Here is a 7,407-nt window from a genome sequence, read left to right as displayed (position 1 = left end):
ATTGTTTCGGATGCCAAGTTGTACAGAGTGGTCTAGATGTCTTGTGACCCCCAATAAAAATCGACCCATCACAAGTTTTTTCCATAATAAACATAACCCAAAAAATAACACGTTTTAGGGGATTAAATTTGGGGTCCCAATACATCTGGACCACTCTGCAGAGTCGTGTGATCACTTTTCACTTATTCTTATTCATAGTATGGTTTATCTAGCAACACTTGTAACTTTCCAGATGATTGCGTCAGCATTAGCGGAGCGGTGTGTCCCTGTGACGATAGTTCAACATACATACATGAACACAACACACATTAGAACTGCTTTTCTGTTTAGTCTTTTGTCCTTTTTCTTGGTTCTTTCGGTAAAGTCACGTAGAAGGGAAGTAATAAAATAATAAAAAGAAAACATAATAAAGCAATTATTATGTTAATAATTGTTTTATTATGTTTTATTTTAATTTTTATTATTTTATTACTTCCCTTCTACGTGACTTAACCGAAAGAACCAAGAAGATGAATGCCTGCAGTCACGAAAGCTTTAAATCGAAATCTTTTGTCCTTCTTCACGCACCTCCAATTAGCACGGTTGGCTACGTACGGTGCGAAGGAGGTTCAACATACACACATTACATGATACCGCCACTTGCGTATTTGTGAGCGGGGTGTTGTTATATGTTACCTTGCCCAAAGTGGCACATCTGGGGAGTTTCGAATTTTCCATTTGTGTAGCAAGTATTCACATCTGCCACGTTTTTTTTCACGACTCACTATATCAATAATTTGTATTTTTTTGATGCGATATCAATTGTGGCAAACAGATGACGGTTTATCGTAACGCTGTAGGTGTAATGTCATCGCATTTTGTTTTAGTACTGCATCGATGATGATGTGCTTTGGGGCCGTCCATAAATGACGTCACGCAACTGGGGGAGGGGGGGGGTCAGACATTTGTGACGATATGTGACGAGGGGGGGGGGGGAGTTTGAGAAATGTGACGTTACATCAAAATGCGCAACTTTAAATAATATAGACAACACGTTCTACTTAATTAAAGACGTTTTAATAAATGTTTTCTCCTACAACATCAGAGTGCAGCGCCACATTAAATACGCACTACAATGAAAATATATTAAAGCGATTTGAAGCATGTTTTATTTTTTTTGGGGGGGTGGCAAAGCTTTGTGACGTCATATTTGAGGGGGGGGTCTGACTTTTTATGACGCCGTGTGACGAGGGGGGGGGTCAAAAATCGTCCAAAATCGCGTGACATCATTTATGGACGGCCCCTTTGCTGTCGTTCGAGAATAAGTAGAGATGACTGTATCGCAAAGTTGTTCAACTTACGAGATCGGATCGGATCGGGGTGCGTTCCAGATTATTAGCACGGTTGGCTACGTACGGTGCGAAAGAAGTTCAACATACATACATGAGTGTGTGATTGCAATGACAATCAAGGAGTGTTTCACTAATTAAAATCATTGAACAGTGCATAGAGATGATTTCCTTGTGATGCTTTGAATACATTTCACACTTACTGTTTATATGTATGTGCATTGGATAATTTGAAACAAGGATATACATATTCTATTGTTGTTTGTATTAATCATATTACAACATGCTTTTTTAACAATGTATTACAATATTAATAACCATCCCCATAGGCAATTGAATGAAACCAGGATTTAAAGTGCAGAAAATTTAATTTCGATTTAAAGCTTTCGTGACTGCAGGAATTCATCTTCTTGGTTCTTTCGGTAAAGTCACGTAGAATGGAAATAATAAAAAATAAAACATATTATTTTATAAAAATAAAACATATTATTTTATTATTTTCATTCTACGTGACTTTACCGAAAGAACCAAGAAGATGCAGCAAGTTGGTTATGTCAGCCCAATCGCCAATGACTGCACAATAAAAACACACACACACACACTATTTATGACAACTATAACAACAGGTGCACTTGTCAATTGACGGGAGATACAATGCAATGTGATCACTATTGTCATCATCATCAGCCACGGTCAGTCCACGGCTGATGATGATGAAGGCATCCTCAAATCCAGCTGCCCTCTCTCACGACCCTGCAATGTGAATAATCCAAGTGGCACCTTGACACACGTGTGCTGTACTCGTAACGAATTGGCACGTTCTGTTCACGTGACAAAGCTAACTTATTGACTGTGTCGGGTGGTGGCGGGTTTAACGACACATTTATATTTTAACGCGATCTAACCCCCAAATACGAGTTGATTCTCACACCATTGGAACCTCAATTGCCAGTAAAACATATGATAATTGGTTTTTTACCCTTCTATCTGGCAACAAAACTGACACCTTTTTTTTACAAGGAGTAATGTTTGCATAGACCACAATACTTGCAGTCATAATGAAAAAAACCCCCATAGCTCTGTTAATGTATGCATTGTCCTTGAAGTTGATTGGTCCACACCCGAGACAGCTTTCCTTAGAGCCTAGTCTCACATGGTGTTGGACCAGATGACGCCAAAAGGCGCACGAGTTGATCCTCATTGCTCCGTCACCTCGGCGGACGTCTTCTATTCCTTGCCTGCCACTCCGTCGTTATTCTTGACCATTGGGAATCATCCCCTCTGCACGCATCACGTGACCCTTACACAATGCAAACACAAATACATTGTGGCGGTGGGGGGGGGGAAGCGGGAGGGTGGGGTGGAACGCTTTACGTATATTTTTGTTGAACTTCTTTCGCACCATACGTGGCCCGAATTGAAGGTGCGTGGGGAAGGACAACAAACTAAAAATAAAAAAGCTGTTCTCAAGAAATGAGCGTTCAATCTAGATGATTTAAAAGGGCGTAGCTCCAGTGGCTTCCTAACATCGCAGGGAAGAGCATTCCAGACGGTCGCAGAAGCGCGTCTGAAAGCGCGCAATGTGGTGGCCGTCTTTGTTCGGTGGCTTTCTGAAGCCTTAAAAAAATGACAGCTACAGCAGTATCCTCATAGAGCACAACAACTTCCCCTGAGCGCCACAATGAAAGAAAAGAAAATCCCAACAAAGGCTGTCAATCCCCCAGCAATCACCTCCAGGTAACCCACATTGCATTAGCAGTTCCGTTTGGCTATTTAATACATTTAACGCTCTCGTGAGCAGGCATTTTTACATTCTGACCCTATAACCTGAAATGTTATGAATGTGGGAATTTCAGCATTTGCCGTGTTTTGCTAAAGCAATCCTTGAAGTGGCCATTGCAGCAATGTAAATGCACATACACAAGGGATGTTGAGTATTTACGTGACATTGAGCACGCGACCTTGACCACTGTGTCCAATGATTTGTATGCAACTGCAATCGGGATTTAAACTCTGCAAGCACGTGGACCTGACAAGTTCCGGCTGTGAATTGTGTGCTGCCCATGAACACGGTGACCCACGTCTTATAGTTCCCGTCTAATGGCATTTCAGAAACCACACTTTATTCTCTCTGGCATAGTAGTATTCACGTGGTGTGTGTGTGTGCGTGACAGTTACAGATGCACGTTCCATGGCAGTGTCGTCACAAGACCTATTCGCAGGCTCGTGAAAAGAATCAACTACAACCACTCACACGCATTGTCAACCTCTCACTTACCGAAGGGACATTTCCACCAGCGTGCAAATCCGATATTGTTCGTCCACTATATACAAGCGGCTGAAAAGCAGATCCTAATAATCATTGTGCAGTCTCTATTAAAACTTAATTTGGAACTTTCGTGACTGCAGGAATTACTCTTTGGTTTTTTCGGTAAAGTCACGTATCAAGAGAAAATAATACATTAAATACTAGCATACGACGTTTCGATTGCAACACAAGCAAGTATACTAGATTTGTTTCTATTTCATTTATACCTGATGATGATTGCTTGTGTTGCAATCGAAACGTCGTATGCTATTATTTATTTTATTATTTTCTCTTTATACGTGACTTTACCGAAATAACCAAAGTGCAGTCTCTATTACTTCACCAGCTACTGAAATTATCAAAAACAGTGAAATAACAAATAAATTGCGACCTAAAAAGTCACAATCTCCCGCACAGTAAACAGTCTGGAATTCGAGAAGAATAATGATGGATTACATTTTCTCTTCAGTAACCTGGATAAAAGCCACTACTGATGTGCACCGTTCCTCAACTTGTCAAAAGCCCTTTATACCGTTAACCGTGATATTCTACTCACAAGACTTGGTCAACTAACATTTTCAGACAGTATGACAAACTGGTTTAAGAATTAACTTTTGAAATAATTAACTTGTTGAAATAAATAAAATTTCTTTACTGATGACACTGTCATGCTAGTATTAGGTACATCGCCTAATGAAGTCAAACATAATCTCCAACGTGATTTTTCGACTTAATTCAATATTAATTGTTACCCCTTCACCTATTATGGATATCAGAAACAACATAATTGAACAAACGGAGTGCCTCAAATATTTGGCTCTACCGATTGATTCAAAACATACATTCCAAACCCATATTGATTACGTCTCAAAGGAAAATCAAATTAAAAAAATTGTTTTTTTTTATACGGAAACCAACATTGTTTTCCCATTCGATTGTGCCTGAAAATTCAGAATCAAAATCCGTGTAAATACTGCACATCATGTGATGCGTGAATACATCTCCATTGGGCCCTGTTCATCCATAAAACCCTCATTGACAAATGTGCTCTCTACTTAGCCACTTTATTAACCCCATTGTCAAACCCAAAAAGCCTAAGACGTCCATCTAATACTGGTAGGAACCTCCTGGTTACATCAGCCCACAGGGGATTCGTGTGTCCGTCCGTCGTGCAGGGAGGGGCTGGGTGGGGAGGGAGGGGCTGGGTGGGGAGGGAGGGGCTGGGTGGGGAGGGGAGGGAGGGGCTGGGTGGGGGGTAGGGCTGGTTGGGGAGGGGCTGGTCACCCCGTGGTGCCCTTATAAAACTCAACGTTTAACCTACTCACGCCGGCTTGTGCCCGCCCTCACAGTCGGCCATATTTGCGGAATACACCACGCCACCGTTGACCCTGGCCATTGACCGAGCAACCCAACGTTTCTACCAGCACCCTCCGCAGGAATCTGTTTGTAACCTAACTATTCGTTAGAACAATTGAGATTGGTGACTATGCCTGTGCCGTTGAAGCACCAACATTTTGGAACGAGCTTTTTTCCCCCCACACTTAGCTTGGTGAATCTTCCTTCAGGAAATATCCTTAAGCAGATCGGTGCCGGATACTGCCACATTTGCCAATGTGTTTTGTAACTTTGACCCTTCCTCGTGTATCGAGCGTTCCATTTGAATGTGCAACGTTAGAGTGACCGCGTGTTGTCTTGTTGTGGTCTTAAGACTGCTTTTGTTGTTGTTTTACTGCCTTGCCAAAGCTTGCATTTCGTGTTGAAAAATCATCAGGAATATGTACTTGTGCAATTGGTACTTATTTTATCAATTTTTATAGCATTTTTGTTACTTGCTTACCTTTCGCCTATTTTACACTCCTATAGTTGGTTTTGTATTGTTTGTTGTTGTATCTTGGCGACCCGCTCCAACTGGACAGCTGCTAAAAAAGCTTCATAGCTAATCGGATTCCTCCAGTCGAAATAATACAATTCTGAAAAACAGCCGCCATTCACCACTAAGTAGCGGCAACGTCACCAAGGCACTTGTTCCAGGCTAGGTGCACTCCGAGGCCACATGAAGTGTCAAAGGCCCTCTGCTGGCAGGTCACGTGCCATGGGTTGACGGAGATGACCGGCAGCTATACCACCTGTACCCCCCACTGTCCCAACTTGATATTTTTAAATCCTTTATATTAAGTTCGCTTGCTTGCTTAGGACCGTGCAAATCTTTCGGTCGTTTTTTTAACCCACTTCCGTGATCCAATCGAGCTGACATTTTCCACACAGACTAGTTGTGCGTGACAATTAATGTTCGTGAAATTTTTTTTCCAAAATTTGACACTTTTTAGGACAAAAATATTATATTTAATTACCAATTGCTTAATGGTGCAATGCAATCATCTGACCCATAGGTGGCAGTCATCTCAAGCCAGAGGACGAGAGGACTCTAGCCGCCACGCATATAGAGGATTTAGTGAAAAACTTTGTTTTTACGGGTTATACTTATTAGCCATTCGGTGTTCTGCTTGTTGAACGTTGCTCATCTGCCATCACCTGTTGGAGGGCGACTGCCTGCAACTGCCCAATAGCGTCCTTCACGAGCCTCCTCCAGAGGCCAACCTTGACGCCGCTCGTACCAGTCTTCACCAAGTTCATTCAGCTCCAATTCCTCCTGTACTGCATCAGTCCATCTCTTCTCCACGTATTTGCACGTGTAAGAATCACCACCACAACCACCACCAATGCTAGATTTTTTTTTATTATATTAAGCCAAAAGTTAAATTATTGCAAACTTGATTTGAAGCTTTCATGACTGCAGGAATTACTCTTTGGTTCTTTCGGTAGTCACGTAGAAAGAAAACAAATTAAATAATAGAATACGTTCCGATTGCAACACAAGCAGTCGTGATCAGGTAGAACTAAATTTGAGACAAAACACAGACACACAAGCAGAGAGAGACAACACAGAGACACAGAGAGACACACACATTGTATCCCTCCATGAGCTTCTATTCCGTACCTCCTCTCGAGTCATATCCATTGTCCCCCAACTGCCCAAAACTCCGCTCTGTCCCTACATCGCGTGCTTACAGCAGATGTGCTTCTGCGCCCGTCTGGAACGCTCTTCCTTCCGATATTAGGAAGCCGCTGGAGCGATGCACTCTTAAATATTAGATTGAAAATTAATTTTTTCAGAACTGCTTTGTTGTGTTTAAGTTCGTTGCCCTTGATCCACACCTCCAATTAGCACGGTTGGCTACGTACGGTGCAAAAGAAGTTCAACATACTACCCTTCACCGGTGTGAAGTATGATCAAACACCCAGGAATGACACGGCACTTGAGGGACCGTCCTGCAGCAGTGGATTGACGAAGGGGGTGTAGATTATTGTTTTTAACGTCGTATTAAATCCGCGGCATTTACGAGTCATCATTTTTATATCAAGGTTAACATGTGTTTGGCGAAAGACGGCGACTCTACATTACCATAGCAATGCACGTGCTCTTTACAGAAGCCGTATTTATGCGTGGGGCTAACAATATAGCCACCTTGCACAAGGTTAAGTTCAGCTGAACCCTGATCCCATTACAACGTTCTTGCCGACAGGAATGCCAGCGATGTTTCAAAGGGCACAATGGATCCATAATAGGGACGTAAACACAATGCGTTTTAATGGACTTGCTCTGCATACAATACTCGCATGGGAGTGCCAGACAGGAGATTCGACAAACATGTTCTTCTACACTACCGAAATGCGATTGTCATTGTTAAAATGGAACACTTGAAATGCATT

This window comes from Lampetra planeri, chromosome 25, assembly GCF_965212315.1.
Source record: "Lampetra planeri chromosome 25, kcLamPlan1.2.h2, whole genome shotgun sequence".
Taxonomy (NCBI): Eukaryota; Metazoa; Chordata; class Hyperoartia; order Petromyzontiformes; family Petromyzontidae; genus Lampetra; species Lampetra planeri.
Note: the sequence above shows the minus strand (reverse complement) of the source record.